General features: G+C 44.9%; 1 long non-coding RNA gene across 1 annotated transcript; it reads left to right on the plus strand.

The window, feature by feature from the left end:
- The first annotated feature begins 11362 nt into the window (after positions 1 to 11362).
- Positions 11363 to 18736, plus strand: LOC148520037 (uncharacterized). Its single transcript, XR_015878879.1, has 3 exons — positions 11363 to 11446; positions 17445 to 17486; positions 17578 to 18736. It is a non-coding gene; the product is annotated as an uncharacterized LOC148520037 (long non-coding RNA).
- The last annotated feature ends 945 nt before the right edge of the window (positions 18737 to 19681 follow it).

The raw sequence follows: 19681 nt of genomic DNA on the forward strand, positions 1-19681 counted from the left end.
AGTCTCACTACCTGCACACCTGGACAGTTCTAATTGTTTCTACTTGGATATTAACCCATTACTCCCACCACAGAACTCTAGTGCTCATTTATATATACACCTGGACTTTTATTTACTGCCATATTTTATGTCTACTCAAGCACGTATTAAAAAACCTAGGCCCTCATTCAGAGCCGCACGCTATTTGCGGTCGTTCGTTTAAAAACAAGGGGTGGCTATTTAAATGATCCGTACGCACATTGCAGTGTGTTCACACCTCTAAGTCTGAACGAACGAGCAAAACATACGCTCGTTTATTTGTTAAAAACGCCCCCTGGCCGCACGCATCCTACGTCATGTCCGCTATTTATTAGATTAATCGAGTACATCGACCAGCGTATGAACTGCTCGCTATTCTTGTGGTTGGTGTTTGCTACCACAAATTTGCGTGCAGTTCTGGCTATAAAATAACCCAGTGACGTGGTCAATGACGCTGCTGTTTTAAATATACACACCCATAAAACGCCCGTTTTGACCTTTAAGCACGCCTGCGTTCGGATCTCCACTCCCCGTTTTCAAGCACCTTCCCCTGTTACCACCCACATATGCCTCATTCTGTCACTCAAAATAGCAGGCACTCGCTATATAGCGTACAAAGGATTTTCGGCCGCACTGACTGGTTCGCGCATGCGTACTAAAAAGCGTACGCATGCGCAGATGTGCAAACATCGCTCGGAACGAGCGTACTGCCGCTAACGAGCGGCTCTGAATGAGGGCCCTAGTTTTATATTCAAACCTGCTTCTGTGATCGCTCCTGCTACCACCCCGGGTCCACAAACAACCCAGAATTTAACAATCATATACTGTATATATATAAGCATCCACAGGGTTAATTGCAGGACAGTTAGTCTGGATAGCAAACAAGTGAATTAGCAGACAGCAACAATAATCCTCACAGCAAGATTTGCAGTTGTAGCAGCAGCACATAATTTAACACAGCATATATATATATATATATATATATTTATATATATATATATATATAATAAAGTAAATTGGGCACTCACCGTTCAGTAGAAAAATGCTTTAATAGCTCATAAATATCATACCAAAGCCGACCTATAAGTGCGGCGCGATAGTGCCCAAAATATAATAGCTGGAACTTTGCTTTGGGCACTATCGCGCCGCACTTATAGGTGTTGCGCATGTTCTACAGCATTGAGTGGTCTGATTATCTCCAGCACACACTGGTATTGTGTATATTAAATACATTTCAGGTGACTTCCTGTGTTAGATTGGGGGCGGAGTATTTGCTAATTTATGTGGCTATTTCAAGGCAGCTGGTGGACAGCATGGTTATGGGTCTGCCTGGTGGTAGCTATGTGATGGTGAACTGTCTTGACAAAGGTCCTTTTGGGACTGAAATGTCGGCTTTGGTATGATATTTATGAGCTATTAAAGCATTTTTCTACTGAACGGTGAGTACCCAATTTACTTTATTGGATTTTGGACTTTATTGTCTCCAATGGAGCACCCTGGACTTTACACTCTCTCAAGTGAGTGCAGCTTATCTGGATTGCTATATATATATATATATATATATATACTTGTGCAAGGCAGATATAATACTACTGATATTCACTGTGCCAGCATAGGTGTGCAAAGCAGATATTCACTGTGTAGGTTTGGTAATACTTGCAGTTGGTAGAAACAATTATTAAATTTCCACAAGAGGTAGTAAACTGGGAACAGACACAGCTGGGCATATACAGAGTAGGAGACCAGAACAACAATACACATTGAACGGACCAGACAGCAACACAAGGTATCACTGGCAGGGAATGCAGGGAGTGACTGCAATATAACAGGAAGAGGAACCAATGCAATCATCAGTGGCGTAACTAGGGCAGGGCCGCCGGGGCTCGTGCCCTTGGCACTGTGGGCCAGTGGCGCGGTGGGCGCCGCTGCCCACAATACCGGTCCATCCTAGTTAGCCAGTGTAGTGCCGCGGTGGTGATGTATGTGTTAATCAGCAGCCAATGAGCGTCAGACAGACTCTCATTGGCTGCTGCTGCACCCACTGCAAGAGCCGGGCTGGAGCTCACTCATGAGCTCCGCCTTCCAGCTCCTGCAGTGGGTAATGGGAGAGACGTCTCTCCATTAATGCAGAATGCTCCAGCCCAGGAGGACTGATGTGCAAATGGCGGCGGGAGCAGTGGCCAGAGTGGTGTGGATTCAGGTAAGTGTATTTTTTACATTTTATTTACTCGTGTGTATTTGTTGGGGGGGAGGTGGACTACTACTGGGGTAGACCTCTACTGTGGGGAACCACTACTGGGGGCACTGCATAGGGGGGATCACTATATAAAGGGTACTGCATAGGAGGGGACTACTACTGGAGGCACTATATAAAGGGCACTGCATAGGGGGACCACTACTGGGGCACTGCATAGAGGGGTCTACTACTGGGAGCACTATATAAGGGGCTCACTACAAGGGCCACAAGGCACACTGCACTGGGGAGACCACTATTGGGGACACTGTATAAGGGGCCCTGGATAGGGGTGATCACTACAAGGGGCCTGCATAAGGAGGACCACTACATGGGGCACGGCATAGGGGGGACCACTACATGGGGCACTGCATATGGGGGACCACTACTGGGGGCACTGGATATGGGGGACCACTACTGGGGGCCTTCCTAAGGGGGACCACTACATGGGGCACTGCATAGGGGGGACCACTACATGGGGCACTGCATAAGGGGGATCACTACTGGGGCATGCATAAGGGGGACCACTACTGGGGGCACTGTATAGGGGGAACTAATGGGGGTCTGCATAAGGGTGACCACTACTGGGGGTACTGTATAAGGGGCACTACTGGGGACTTGCATAAGAGGGACCACTACTGGGGACATTGCACACTGGGGTTACTGTATAAGGGGAACTACTGGGGCCTGCATAAGAGGGACCACTACTGGGGACATTGCATACTGGGAGTACTGTATAAGGGGCACTACTGGTGGCCTGCATTAGAGGGACCACTACTGGGGGCACTGCATAGGGGGACTTTATAAGGGGCACTGCATTAAGGTGCATATGGAATGGAAAGGAATGTTCAGAGTGATGAGAAAGGGGTGTGTGCCCTGTTGACACACCCCATTTTTAAGTGACCATGCCCATTTTTTGGCACGAGCATATAGGGGGGGGGCTCCATTTTAAATTTGCCCTGGGCTTCAAATACCCTAGTTATGCCACTGGCAATCATCCTCCTAATTGTAATATAGCTGAACTGCATACACACTGAGAACTAGATTGCAGACTGGCTGCAGCTGAATGCTTCCACAATACTGACAGCTACTATTTTATGTTATTGTTGGCATCACGCAGCAGTTGTTAGACTATGCTTCCATGTTTCCATACCTAAGCTTTTTTATATATCACACACTGAATGGTGTGGCTGGTTTCTACATCAGTACTATAAGGATTGATCCAATGGTTGTTTCCTAACATATACGACTTATGTGAATACTTTATGTATTTTGCGGATTGCAACTTTGTTATTATAATCCAGCACGATACTTGCATGTACTATATTACTAATCTTGTGATTCCTATACAGATTGCCCACAGTGATCATCTTTTAATATGCAATTGGAATATATATATATATATATATATATTATTCTGTTTCTTTATGCACTAGCACTTTTTTTGATTTGCTGCTATTGGAGGTTAAAAGTACCTTTTTATGATATGTGACACAGTGGGTTCACACATGTTTTAGTTCTCTTTATTTGGAGGCGTTCCTGTATGGGCTCACACAGACAGCTGGGGTGTTTATTAGCTGGTTTGTATAAGAGTCATCAAAACCTGCTCATATCACATGATTCTTAAACACACAACCTAACTAGAATATATATCTATGCACTGTGATGATAAAATATCACTTATTTATACACTAGCACTTTTTTCATTTTCTGCTATTTAAGTCGACTAAGGCCCTGATTCAGAGGCGCTCTGAATCAGGGCGGGCTGTTTTTTTTTCACCGGCCTCCAAGCCGCTCGCTAAACTGTGGGTGACCACCCACAGCTTTAGCGGGCGGCCTGGCGATGGTTGCGATTATCGCGACCATGGCGCTTGCGTCGAGACCCTTGTAGTAGGGTCTCGTCCACCGCAAGCCCCAGTGAACTTCCTGCTCTAATAGAAGTTCACATCACTGGTTATGTCAGTAGGGCCACCCAAAAATGGCAGGCCTTCCTTCAGGAACGCCTCCGTTTGTCCAGCCGCCCCCCCTGCACTCCTACAAACGGGGCGAGGTGTCAATCACAATCGACAGCCGCCCCGTCTTGTAGTGAGTCCCACAGCGAGTGAAAATTCACTCGCTACGGGGCTTATGCAGTGCGCACGCACTGCCTGGCCATCGACCTGCTTTGCGAGCGCTATGCACTCGCGAGTGGGTCTGAATCAGGCCCTCTGTTCATTCTCCTTGACCTCTCTGATGCTTTTGACACTGTGGACCTCCCTCTTCTCCTTCAAATACCTTCGAGGAGTCAATATCCTTGACTCTTTTCTCTCCTTCAAACCACACATTCAGTCCCTTTCACAGTCCTGAAGTTTCTATCTCAGAAATATCTCCAGGGAGAGACCCTTTCTCACCCTGGAGGTAACTAAGACCTATACACTCACTGGTCATCTCTAGACTGGACTACTGTAACTTCCTCCAATCTGAAAATAAATGGTTGAAAAAAAAAAAAGTGCGACTAATTACTAAGTGGGTAAGCGGCATGCACTTGACTTGCTGGCATATATCTGGATGCTGTGATTTGTATTAAGTAACTCTTATACAATTTATTACATCTACAGGATTAAATATCTTAACCTCATACTTTCTCTATTCCTCTATTAACTGATGACCATCTCAAATACAGTAATTCTCTCATTGAAGGTACAATGCTCAATGCAAGACCTCCAACAGCAGAAATGAAAATCTGAGGAACGTTACAGTTACACTGTTGTTTCTAAGGGCATACTCCTCTCGAACAATCTCTCACTCCTCATCAATGGCCTAAGGCTAAGTGAGGAGCAGTAGAATTAAGATCATCTTGATATTTCACATTAATTATCATAGAATAGTTATAAACTGATGCTATTTTGTATTGTGCTATTGAAACAAAGCATATGAATAAATGTTTTGCTATTTCGCCTTGTGAATTTGAGTAAGGAGACACTTACACCTCCTACCTCTTCAAGTGCCTTTTGTATCCCATTAGGGACTATAACTTTATTAAAAGTGTACAATACACTTTGATTATGTATTTTTGTTTTTGTCAGGTGTCTAAAATATGGTATTTTTAACCTATTTTGTTTGTAAATATTTAACAATAAAAGTGACGTTTTAAATAATTCAGATTTCAAGAGTGCTCACACAACAGAGTTCTTTCCTCTTTTTCATTTCTCTGTAAATTGTATATAACTCTAGTGAGCACCGCCACTGCCCTATACTCACTGATTAGTCTATCACTACCATTATGGCTTTTCAGAAAAATGAATAAGAATAGATTTGGTTGTCTGTGCGTCGAACTCCCCATCCCGTTCCCTGCAGTTTATATACTGTATTTTCGAAGTGTCTGAAATTCCATTCCTTTGCTACATTATCTCTGGAAATAATCTGCAGATGGATCCTAAAAAATTAAGTACCATTCGAGACTGGCCACAACCATCCACCTTGAAGTTGGTCCAGCGATTTTTATAATTCGACAATTATTAATGGAAGTTTATAAATATTTTTCTTCGGTGGTATCCCCTATAACAGCTCTAACCAAGAAGAGAGGCAATCCCTCACATTGGTTTTCTGAAGCCACCTCTGCCTTTCATGCCTTAAAACAAGCTGTCACCTCTGCACCAATCCTCTGTCAGCCTGATCTAAAGAAACCATTGTTTCTTGAAGTTGAGGCCTCATCTGTAGTTGTAGGTGCTGTCTTATAACAGAACATGGAAGATAGCAAGCTTCATTCTTGTGCATATTTCTCCTGCAGAGAAAAAATATGCAATTGGTAATAAAGAACTTTTACCTATCAAGTTAGCCTTAGAGGAGTGGTGATACCTTTTAGAGGAGGTTATACATCCTGTGACTATGTTTTCTGATCATAAAAATTTGTTGTATCTACAGTTCACTCAATGCCTTAAACCCTCAGCAGTCTCATTGTGCTTTATTCTTCTCAAGGTTCAAATACAAAATCACCTTCCTCCCTGGTGTTCAAAATCTGAAGCAAGATGCCTTATCCCGTGCCTGGTCTACTGAGGAAGATGCTACTCTTCAAAAATCTCATCCTATCCTCTATCCGCTTTCCTTTGCTAATACCCAGTTAGCTCCTATACCACCACCCGGTAAGATGTTCGTGCAATCTAGAACTTCACCAAAAGTTGTTAACTTGGGCTCATACATCCTTCTTTGCTGGACATGCCGGTATCTGGAAAACTCTTGAATTCCTTTCTCGCTCTTAGTGGTGGCCTTCCATGGAAAAAGATGTTCAGGACTTCATCGCCTTTTGTGTTAAATGTACCCAGCATAAAAATCCACATCAAAAGCCACTAGGTCCTCTCCAACCATTGTCAATTCCAAAGAAACCTTGGAGTCATTTATCAATTGACTTTTTTACAGATATACCTGTCTCCAAAGGATGTAATACGATCTGGGTGGTGGTGGATAATTTTTTCAAAAATGGCTCATTTTATACTGTACCTCTGTCTGGTCTTCCATCTGCACCCCAACTTGCACACATCTTCATATGTGAGATCTTTTGATACCATAGCCTTCCAAAGGAAATAGTCTCAGATAGAGGTGTACAGTTCCTGACCAGGTTCTGGAGAGCATTATGTTTGGCAATCCAAGTCAAATTAAAATTCTCTTCCTCCTATCATCCCCAAACCAATGGTAAAATGGAGAGGGTAAACCTAGACCTATAGACATTCATTCACCTGTATTTGACTTCCTCCCAAGACAACTGGGTAGACCTACTACCCTGGGAAGATTTTGCCCACAACTTCAGTTACCATACCGCTACCAATACTACACCATTCTTCAGTCTTTGTTTCCTGAATTCCAATAGCTAACCTCTGTGGACATTCCAGTGGCTGCCAGTACCCTTCAATCTTTTGCTAGAATTTGGAATAATGTACATTCTTCTCTTAAGAAAGTCTCCTTCAATTACAAGAAGTTTGCAGATCGGAAATGTCAAACCATTCCTTTCTTGAAACCTGGAGACCGTGTTTGGCTCTCTACCTGGAATTTTCGACTCAGAGTTTCCATTATGATGTTTGCGCCTCGTTACATTGGACAGTTTTCCGATTTCTCGTGTATTGAATCCTGTGGCCTACAAACTGGAGCTACCATCACATTTTCATATACCCAGTTAATTCCATATATCTCTTCTTCGACCACTGGTTCTGAATAGATTATAGTCCTAAACACCTAAGACTTCTAAAATCAAGACTTGCAGGGGAGTGGAGTTTGAGATTGATCGAATACTGGATTCCCATCATCGTATCGGTCATCTGCAATATCTTAGCGACCGGAGGACTATGGCCTAGAAAAAAGAGCCTGGATTGATTCTACACTCCTCAGCTTGTAAAAGCTTTCCACAAGAAGAATCCTTCTAAGCCCAAAGGCTGTCCGGAGGCCATCCTCAGGAGAGGGGCTACAACCATGACACCTCCTTACCCTCGGGATCGTGCTGATCTGTCTTGGTGGGGGTCCCAACTTGGGGACTCTCAGAGGACCTCATTCAGAGTCGGTCGTTGCGGCCGCACGGTCGTACGGGAAAAGGGTACTGGATATGCAAATGATGCACTCGCAAGTTGCGTCCTTAAGATCGGATCGGTAGCTGGCCGACCAAGGGGAGGAAGCGGCCGGAAGACAAAAAAATACGCCCCCTTCTTGTACGCATTACACGTCATCTCCGGGCATATAAGGATTAATTGAGACCATCGGGAACCATCGGAACTGGTCGTAGAGCTTAAGGTTGACCATACCCTCTCCTAAGCTCTACGATCATGTCAGTGTAAAAACCTCCCATGTCACGTGTGCTATGACACTACTTTGTTAATTATGCACTCCCATAAAACGCCATTCCCATAATTAGGCACGCCTGCGTTCGGATCTCCACTCCCCCGTTTTCAAGCACCTTCCCCTGTTACCACCCACAAACGCCTCATCCTGTCACTCAAACTACCGACCTGGCTGTGTTCAAGGAGAGAGAAATTTCTGATCGTAGCAGCTAGTTTGCGCACGCGCATTGCGAACTTTACGCATGCGCAGTTTAGCGAACATCGGTGGCAACGACCGACTCTGAATGAGGTCCAGAATGTGCTATTGATGGGTCCCTGTCTTGGTGGTGGTCTCGGGGACCCAGAGTTCCACCAGCTTAGGACACTGGGTGTTGCTGTGGCAGGCATGCCCAGCTGACGGTGTGCCGACAGGCTCAAAGGGTAGTGGTGGTGTCAGGGGGCTCGGAGATTGGCGGCATTTCTGCTGGCTCCAGACAGTGGGCACCACCATATTGGACCAGTCAGCAGACCGCTAGTCTCCAGTGACAGCCAGGCAGGTGTCCACCTGACCACAACAGTCAATCCCTGCGAGACCCAGAGTATAAGTATTCTGCCCTGACAGCATTCGCTATCTGTTGCTGATACATGTCCTAGGATTTACTCCTGGCTTACTCCTGCTCCAAGTCCAGTCCCACTCCGGTTCCAGTGTATACTCCAAATCTGGTCCCACTCTGGCTCTGGCCTGTGCTCCAGGCCTGGTCCCACTCCGGCTCCAGTCTGTGCTCCAAGTTCGCTCCTACTGCGGCTCTTGTGTATACTTCAAGTCTAGTCCCAATCTGGCTTCATTGTCTGTTCTGTCTAGTCCCAGTTCAACTCCAGTATCTACTACATCGCTAGCCCAGTGTTTACTCCATGCACCGTCTTGGTAATACTTCCCTGCTGGTCCCACTCTGGCTCCAGTGTATACTAAGTCCGGTTCCACTCTGGCTCCAGTCTGCGCTGCAAGCCTGGTCCCACTCCGGCTCCCGTCTGTGCTCCAAGTTCGGTCCTACTCGGGCTCCTGTGTATACTTCAAGTCTGGTCCCAATCCGGTTTCAGTGTCTGTTCTGTCTAGTCCCAGTTCGACTCCAGTATCTATTACAGTGCTAGCCCAGTGTTTACTCCATGCACATTCTTGGCAATACTGCCCTGCTGCACATGTATAATTATTATTACATCTATGAGGAGGAGTTATATATACATACTCCAAGCCTCCCGTACCACCTGTGAACAGGTATCTAACTCTCTCCCGGGTAATCCAGAATCTTCAACCCTGACAGAGAGTTTAAATCGTGAGAGCTCACAGACTCTAGTACATTGGCCAAGTTTAAAAAGTGGCCCTTATTAAAATCACATACATCTATACATGTCTGGTGGCTCGGGTACTCGATTTGTTTTGTTGCCAAGACCGTGGAGGCTATGGGAGAAGGGGACCGACCTGCGCCAGGAGCTAGGTGAGACTTGTATTTTCTTTTCACAGGTAAACAAGAGCAACAAATCACTCACTCCGGTGCTCGCATAAAAAAGGGGCGGATGTTGATCGACAACTCGCCCCGTCTTGTAGGTGGGTTGGGGGGGTGGCTTAGCTTAGCGAGCGGCCAGAAGGCCTGTCATAAAAAAAAAAAAAAAAACGGCCTTCAGACCTGCGAGCTGCCTTCGGCAGCGAGCGGGTCTGAATCAGGGCCTTCGTACATAGCAGGATTATTTTCACTCAAAATTAAAATATCCATCACGATACAGGCTGTTAATCACTGCAGTGGTGCAATATATTATTATTATTATTATTATTATTATTATTATTATTACCAGTTATTTATATAACGCACACATATTCTGCAGCAAATACAATATTATAAACAATATCAGAGGGCGCTAATATTCAGATTCCAAAGACCAAATCGATGCTGCTGGATAAGCAGTTAGAAGAGACCAAGGACCTCATTCAGACCCGGTCGCAAGTGCTGAGCGCTCGCAACTGGGTCGATGTTTAGGCCCTGCACACGAGCAGCGGCCGCACTGCGCATGCGCAAGGCCAGAGCGAGAGAAATTCTCTCGCACTGGAGCTCACTACAAAAGGCTGTCGATGTTGATCGACAGCTCGGCCAGTTTTGTAGGCATGGTGGAGGGGTGGTTTCACAAACTGAGGCGTTCCTCAGGGAGGCGCTCAGCACTCGCGAGCGGGTCTGAATCAGGCCCTGTATCCCCTGGACTTCATATCTCCTATTCCTTCCTTCGCACAAAAGATGCACTCCATGTAAGGCTTACCAAGACCAACTAGATAATCAACAATACTTAAAGTTCACTGATTATAAGCCTATAAACATTATTATATTGTATAAACTACCCACATATGTGTGCTCTTATACAGATTAAGGGGGATATGTATCAAACTTTGGAGAGCGAGAAAGTGAAGAGAGATAAAGTACTAACCAATCAGCTCAGTTTACAGGCTGTGTTTGAAAAATGACATATTGGTTGGTACTTTATCTGTCTCCACTTTATCTCTCTCCTAGGTTTGATAAATCTCCCCCTAAACTTCTTGGCCTGAATTGAAGTTGAGATGTTGGGAACCGGTTCTTACTTTTATTGCTCCTCACCTGACTTCTCCTTACAAGGTGGTTAGACATTCAATATCAACAGCTACCATAGGATTCAACAAGGAAAGCCAATACAGTGTGTAATTCTGATGTGAGAACATGCCATTTATACTAGTATTATTTACAATACATTCAACGATGTGTATTATATGACTATATAAATATTTTTGTTCTCTTGTTCTTACCTCCCTCTTGTTAGATGTTTCTGGATGCTGACTCTCCTGTTAGCAGCCATTGTCAGATGCAGGTTTATAATATTTATAATATTTGCTTGGGTCACCTGTGTTTCTGCAAGCAAAGAGAGAAGAGTCTTCCTCACTGTAGTCCTTCAACAAGACTGACACAACCAGTTGAGCTGCATTTTCTACCTTACAAATATGTTAGGGACATTGTTGACCTGGTTCCTTGTTAGTGTCATAGTGTAATTTACAGGTGATGCAAATATATTTACTATCATAACATTAAATAGGGATAAATAATGTAGAACATGTGATATCTCACTGTGATAAGAGGCTAAATTGTGGAGATGTGGCCACGCTCACTACCACAACATGATATGAAAAAACACTCTGTAGGGCACGCTGCACAGGGAGGCGCCGCACGCCTCTCAGCCAGGGGCAAATCAAGGGGAGGGGAGTGATCAGTGCTGCATGATACGCCCAGCTTACCATGCAGGCAGAAACAGAATGCTGCTGGTCAGTATGAACTTTCTGGATCTCCGCAGCCCAGCACACAGCAGCGTGTACTGGACTGGGGAGAGAGACTGGTGCGACTGACAGGTAAGAAGTGCTACTGGGGGGGAATAAGGCCCTCGCCACGCTACTCCAACAAGCCCGGGCTGGGTAATTAGTACCCGCTCTCACACCCTATCGGCGCCCCTGTTAAGGAGTGGTATAAGTGTGGGCTGAATAATTGCAAGGCAACATTTATTGAAAACCATATGGCCCAAATTACTCATAATATCGTCTTCCAGGGCCAAGTCTGTGAACAGAATGCAACAATCCGGACCTGGGGCTGCAGAATTACAAGTGTCCAGCATCAACTTTACCAATTTGTTTTGCTGAACACTATAGAATAAAAGCTATGTAATATTTTTAATTATCAGTAAAATATATTCATTTAATACATGTGATGTTCAGACCATTGTGCTCCGTGGTGAGGTGGTGTGGGGGCAGACTTGCCTACTCTCACGGAAAGACCAGAAGGGTCCTGAAAATTGTGTGGTACTCCTGGCCACCTGGAAGTGTGGACAAGTCTCCCAGAGCCAGCTGCCATCCACCCACAGCAGCCCACTTAGTGAGCAAAGTAGTATTGGGGGTAGAAGTTGCGTAGTGGGGGTGGGGCCACATACTGTAGATGCAATTACATATGTATCTATGTCCACCAGCCCGCACACTTTCCACAACCCCAAACCCCCTCCCCACTGAGCTGACCTGGTTGACTTCTCCGGGATTCAGCAAGTATGTGTTGGGGTGAATAGGAAGCGATCATGGGGGCAAATTTAAATCAAGACCTGTTGTGCAAGAAGCTGTAAAGAGGAAGCACAGTTTTCCCTTACTACCATACACCTGGGCAAGCATTAGTAATGATTGTCTACTCTCCCAAAATTTCTGAGAAACTCCCAAATTTGTGAGTTCTGTCTGTCTTCCATGACAGTAGACACCCTCCTGCAAGCCGCCCACTTCCGATGATGTGATATGCTGTGAATCGCATCATCATGGCCCTGCCCCCTGTATCATAATGCCCCAAATCGTAGGGAGGGACGATTTGTGGTGCCAAATCCCAACCCTCCTTCTTCAATCTCCCTTGATCTTCTGGAGCACAGGAGGAAAAGGTCACAAGTATGGTATTAGCACAGTACTGGCTCCAGGCCTGATTCATTACAGATCGCAACTGCTATTACGCACGCACATGGACAATTGTTGCATACTGCGAATGTGAATGCATTACAGTGCGAGTGAGCGAAGGCTACACTGCGATTGGACTGTGATCACAGTGTCCATGCAGACCCATCGCAGAGTGATTGACAGGAAGTGAGCGTTTGGAAGGTGGTTGGTGAAACGCAGGGGCGCCAGTGCGTTTGAACGGCGTTACAGGGACATGCATAGATTAGTCACTGCGATGGCAAACGTAATTTGAGCTTTCACAGCATGCGATGAGGTTAGCAAATTCTGACCAAGGTCAGACCTGTTGTAATTGTGCGTGAGGTTCCGATGGTACTCGATGTTACCGATGGTTTTGTAGACTTGCAATGTATTACAGATGTGATTAAGGGGCAGTGGGCGTCCTTATGTTAGGCTGCGAAGGAATTACGATTGCAATCATTAGCATATTTTTGCAGTGGGACTGCATGCGTAATCGCAGCTGCGATCGCAATAGCGATCCGTGATAAATCAGGCCCTCTATCTCTGTTAGTACTGGTGCGGTTATAAACAAATGCAAAATATCTTGTAAATACTGTTTATTTACCATATAAAACAAACTGTGGGTGTGCTACAGGGTGATAAAGCATACAGGGGATATAGATGCCAGGTAGTGAGATGAATGCAGTATCTCTGCCCTATTATCATTTTTAAAATAACTAGTAGTGATAATATTGACCTAAGTGCATACAAAGAACCAAAATAATTTATTATATAATGAGGGTAAACACAGATCATGCCATTTCAACATATTCATAGAAGCAATGTCTCCAGGCATAAGAGGAGCCAATTGTTTTGCTACTGTACAAGTACATTACATTATTTATAACCCTCTTAAAGAAAATCTGAAACGTATTATACCATTGTACATTCCTACTTATCACGTAATGCTCTGCTAATTACATTTGCTATCACAATTACACGAACTCTGTAACTTAGGGCAGAAATGGAATGTTAATAGCGAATAACCAGCTGAGCAACTTCTTCCCTTATGTGTCATTAAAGACCAAACAATTTATATTTGTTTATTTATTTTCATTTATTAGGTTTTAGCTACATTGAAGGCTATGAATCTTAAACCCTACAACAATTTTATAATATTTCTAGTTTTCCACATCTTATGCTGGCCATACACGCTGCAATTATCGGGACGATCCGCCCGATATCGGCGGATCGCCGCGATAATTGTAGCGTGGGGGGGGCGACCGAGGGTTAAATATTGCTCAGTCGGGCATGCTGGATTGTCCAGCATGCCCGTCCCATGCGATATTTCCCGGGAAACTGTCGGCCGCATCGGCCAGTGTATGCCCAGCGCAGCCGACAGACAGACATTTCCTGTGTTCCTTCCTACGGAAGGAACAGGGAAATGTCTCCTCCCCCGGGGGCGGAGCGCGGATGTCAGGCTATACACTGTGAGATTTCTCTCACAGTGTATGCCAGCAACATCTGCGGCTGGCAGCCGGCCAGATAAAATGTCTGTCGGTCTGACAGACATTTTATCTGGCAGTGTATGCCCAGCATAAGGAGCTGTGGAAGCTACAGATCTAGCCCTTGTATCACCATGCAAAATTAGCCAATCTGTTGGAACCATAAATGTTACCAATCCATAAATGTCCAGCTATATCATGCATTGCTCCTCATCTGTAACCTAGTTGACAATTTTTCTGGGAGCAGGGCCAGATTAACAATGGAAAATGGGGCAGATGGAGCTATAGCTCCAGGCCTCACATAAAAATAGGCCCATCATTTACACTAATATAATAAGGATTTTGTGTCCGTTTGTTCCAAGTTGGTGCAAAAACTACAGAACCGATTTTCATGAAAACTGCATCATAACTAGAAATAACCTTCATGGTGCTTTGGGTCTGTAGTCACTTGAATAAGATAGGCTACATAGCAGTTTGTGCACAGGGCACACAAGGACATTGGTTTGGTTGGTGAAAGCGCTGCTGCCACCAATGTGTCTAGTGCTGCTGGTCACGTAGGCCTCTCCCACAACAGGACCCTTACAGCTACAGCAGAACATATCAAATAAAAAAATGTTGGCAGAAGCGATTTCATTGTTGGCGAAGCTGCGAACAAGAGCTAGTCATAAGTATTAAAATTGTGTTTCTAGTTTTCTCAACAATTTTTTTTTCTTATATTTTTTTATTCATTTATGGAGCTATTGGGGTTGATCATGTAGGGAGTGCACACACCCACATGTAGGGATGGCCATCGTCCATCGATAGTTAACAAACATTGATGGTTTAGTACCGATGGTTTTGCCATTGATGGCAGAGAGCGAATTGTTTTCCGCCATCAATTGCAAAGTGGAACCTGATGGTTTTTTTTCTTCTGCTCCCAACATAGAGCTTAGCCCTGTCCCCGTTTTTGATTAGCCCACTGTGCACCCGGCAGCGGTGGCCATTGAATGATGCAACCATCTATGGTTCACCATAGGTGGTTGTGTACCATCAATGGTTAGCACTGATAGCACCATTGATGGTGAACATCGATGGAAAACCACCGATAGCCCTCCATACCCACGTGACTATGGCCACACCCAGACAGCGCTGATCACAGCTCCTCCCCTTCCCAGTATAGACCCTTAAACATTATCAGCCCCAGGCCCATGTGTCCCTTAATCCAGCCCTGCCTGGGAGTACCCATGCCTTCTTCACAAGGAGGTAACATCATGAGTATTACGTGACTAATATATTCAGTCACACAGTCCATGTTGTCTGTATCATGTCTTTGGTTCTAATTGCATCATTGTAGCATTGCTGCTACACTGCTCCATGTGCAGAATCTAAGTTTTATCGGGAAGTACTGATAATCCCGGCTGTTGGGATGCTGGCACTCAGAATGCAGGTCCCGGAAACTCGATATCAGTCATAACCACCATAGGTGCAAGGGGTGCAGCTGCTATAGGGCCAGGAGGTGAGGAGGCCCATTTTCTTTGTCAAAGTTACATGTGTTTTATTAATATTTCACCATTGAGTGGTATATAGGGGCCATTACAAACTTTTGCTATGGGGCCTAGTTACACCCTTGATCCCGACCGCCAGCATCCTGATTGTAAATTGGAGGGTTATGGGGAGGGTTAGGGGTTAGGGTTAGTCACTAGGGGGAGGGCTAGGCACTAGGGGGGGAAGGATTAGGTTTAGACTGCGGGGGGGAGGTTAGGTTTAGGCACTAGGGGGAGGGTTAGGTTTTGCGCTATAGATCTAGCAGGAGATGGGACCGGCACAAGAGCGCGGTGGCGCTGCGCATTCGCGTGAGACCTGCTTCTGGGACTGCATTCACTGCAGCCCTGAGAAGCCATGTAGGGCTGTCCTTGTGTTCTAATACTTGTCTTTCTTTTAAGAATGTTTCCCTCCAGGCACCTTGTTAAAACCCTTGATATATTTGAAAGTTTTTATCAAGTCCCCCTTTCCCTTTACTCCTCAGAACTATACATATTAAGATCTTTTAGACTTTCCGGGTTAGTTTTGTGATGTAGGCCATGCACCATTTTAGTTGCTCTTCTTTATACAGTAGCTAACGTATTTATATCCTTCAGGAGATATGGCCTCCAGAACTGAACACAGTATTCTTGATGAGGCCATACCAATGATCTATACCGTGGCATTAATACTTCTTTCTTTTGCTATTGATTCTTCTCCCTATGCAACCAAGCATCTGACTTGCCTTTCTCATTGCTTTGTTACATTGCTTACCTTCCTTTAAGTCACCTGAAATAGTGACTCCTAGATCCCTTTCCTCCTCTGAAGTTTCCATTAGAGTACAAATGATACTACATTTAGACTTTGGGTTCAAGACCCAAGTGCATGATTTTGCATTTTTTAGCATTAAACTGTAGTTGCCACAGTCTTGACCATTCCTCTAGTCTACATAGAGCATCCATCATTTCCATAATTTCCTCTCCTGGTGTGTCTACCCTGTTGTCATCTGCAAAAAGGCATACTTTCTCTTCAATAACATTTGCAATATCACCAATAAATATATTGATAATGGCTGTCAAAAACTAGCAGAAATCTACTAGACTACTGCAGCAGGGCAGGTGACTTCTGGCAGGACAAAAGCTATAACTGGCAATGCACCAAAGCGTTGACTGTGCTGTAACTATTCAGGAAGCCAATCAGAACCATAGAACAGAGACAGACCCCTTGCAATTCATTACACTGCAGCTGAGTAGCTGCACCAACTGAGACAGGTCCCTTACAATTAATTACACTGCAGCTGAAAAGTTGTGCATACAGAGACATGTCCCTTAAGGTGGGTACACAGTTATTTACACTGCAGCTGAATAGCTGCAGGTATGAGAAAGCATTCCAGCTATTAGTAACAGCCAGGACCAACAGACAGTGTAGCTGCAGAGTCCCGGTTGGGTAGCAACCATCAGGAACATTGCGAATTGCGGTTGGTATGGCGCGGTGTCCCTGTTGCTTAGCAATCATCAGAACCCAACGGATCCGTGAGCCACTGCTGCGGCTCCTAACAGTACCCCTCCTCGTTAAGGAACTCCGAAGTGTTAGGACTATGGTTTGTGCAGGTGTACAGCTACTTGCTTTCTCTTAAGGGGCCCATACCCCTAATGATGGTTTGCGCAATCCTGCAATGGAATTGAAAACGCAGAACCGCCGGTCGGAAATGACGACCAGCTACCATCAATGTTTTGCGATCCATTGGAGGATCGTGAAATTCTCCATGTTAAATTTCACAGATTTGCAAATCACTATCATATTTAGATTGCAGGAATGCGGCAATCCATCTCTGGTGTACGGGGGCCATCACTCTTTTCCCATATCTGAATGACTGACATATTTCTGCTTTTGAAATATCTCTACTTATCTCTACTTTTGTCTTTCAGCCTGTGTCTTGCCTTCTTTACTTCACTTCCTCTACAGAATGGGTAAGTGGGACCACTGCATTTACTTCTTGGTTACTTGTTGCTAAATGGCCAGATATGAAGCTGATGTTATGTTTCTGCTCTTCCTCATCAGTGTGTCTACCATAGAGATGTGCACCGACCCCCCGTGTTTTGGTTTTGGATCAAGATCTCCCCTGGTTTTGGATCTGAATCTGATTTTGGATTTTTTTTCTTGGTGTTTTGTTTTTCGGTTTTGGTTTTGGATCTGTATTTTTTCAAAAAAAATTATATAAACAGCTATAACCACATAATTTGGGCCTGTTTTTGTTCCTACAGTATTATTAACCTGAATAACAATTATTTTCAGGCATTTCTAGGCATTTTTAATCACCTCACAGCTCACAATACTGATTTCACTATCTTTCACCAATACACGCCAAAGGCTGCAGCGAGCTGGCTGGCTAAAGTAAGCAACAGAGCAGCAGCACAAATGCACAGCAGTTTAAAAAAATATAGGACATCTATGAAACATTGCCACACAGCAGTGGCAGACAGGATGGCAGTTTAATAAACTATAATGTCAGTCGGCAATGCCCCAAATTGTGCCAAATATAAAGTAAAGAGGTGCAAGATGGAATTGTCCCTCCCACCCACTCTTATGTGGGATATTAAAAAGGACATACACAGTTTAACAAACCAAGCACTTTAGCCATTAGGGCTGACACTTTCGTGGCTGAACTCCTTGGTTTGTTTGGGCACCCACAAAACAGGATTACCTTCAATTATTAAGGAGGAGGTTGATGATAAGGGTATTGGAGATTGCGGATTGAAATCCCGACTGCGGCAGCCCAACAAGGATGAAAATCCCGATCGTTCCCAGGTAAGTACTTACTAACCTATTCTACCCCCTAACACTAACCCTCACTTAGAGGTGCCTAACCCTAACCCCCCCCCCCCCCTAGTGCCTAACCCTAATCCCACCTCTAAGTGCCTAAACCTAACCCCCCCTTCCCCGCTGCCTAAACCTAAGTCCCCCGGGGGGGTTCCTAACCCTAACCTCCCCCTGGGGGTGCCTAACCCTAACCCCTCCTTCCCCTAGCCTAAACCTAACCTCCTGGACGGGTGCCTAACCCTAATTCCCCCCGGGAACCCTAAACCTAACCTCCCCCCCGCGTCTGACCATGCCCATTGCCCGGCTTACCTTCGATCGGTAAGCCAGGTGTGAGTCTCACGGCGTAGGGAAAATGACAAGCGTCGGGATTTCGACACCTGTCATTTATCCCTTGCTGGGATTATACAGTCGGGAAGCCGGCGGTCGGGATTCTGTCCATCGGCTTCCCGACTATTTCCCGGAAATTGCATCTGTTGGTCCAAACTGCTGGTAGCTGATACTGGACTGCTTGTTATTAATTTACAAATTATAATTTTGTTAAACAAATTGCATGAACTCGCTGCAATAACGAAACAGGGAGATGCCTAGATGGTTAACGTCCCTTCCTCTGCTAACTTTTTTTTTACAAATGGAACAGATGCCTTCACAACTGTTATCAGAGTTTAGAATAAAATTATTCCACACCCAAGATGTGGCTTTTCTGGCTTTCTTTTTATCATTAGCAAGAACTGCTGCCACTGGTGGCTGATTTACACAAACCACATCCTCATCCTCATCATCAACATTCACATTAGCGTCAGATAGGACACAAATTTCCCCCTCATCCTCCTTTTGCACTTCCTCCACACTATCAGCCTCATTTTTTAATATTTCACCATCTAATACTAGCACAGCCGTCATGGCATCAGTGATCCGCTGTAAAACTGGGTGACAGCTGTTATACATACTTCCTCTATCAAAGGACTGTTTAATAGTCAATTGTTTTTTTTAAATTACTACTAGTAGTAGTCTTCTTGGTCCCTTTCTGGGATGAAGATCCACCCCCAGCAGCAGTAACAGGTGTAGCACTCAAGGATCCTTCTGAGGAATCACGGATAGGAGAGGAGTCAGTCCTGCTTATTAAATTGGATGCAGGACTACTTCCAATCATGAATGAAGATGTTGATGAAAATGCAGATGTTGGTGGTGGAGGTTGCAGGCGATTGGATCCAGATAGAATGGAGCAGCTAGGTGACACTGGACTGATTGTTGTTCAGTTTTTTTACCCCAAAGTTTTAGAATTTGAAATACCCTTTCCAATTTGATGAATGCGCTGCAAGTGACATAACAGGGAGGAGGTTCCAAG

The sequence above is a fragment of the Taudactylus pleione genome, unplaced genomic scaffold (genome assembly GCF_031769625.1).
Source record: "Taudactylus pleione unplaced genomic scaffold, aTauple2 ptg000178l, whole genome shotgun sequence".
NCBI classification, from domain to species: domain Eukaryota; kingdom Metazoa; phylum Chordata; class Amphibia; order Anura; family Myobatrachidae; genus Taudactylus; species Taudactylus pleione.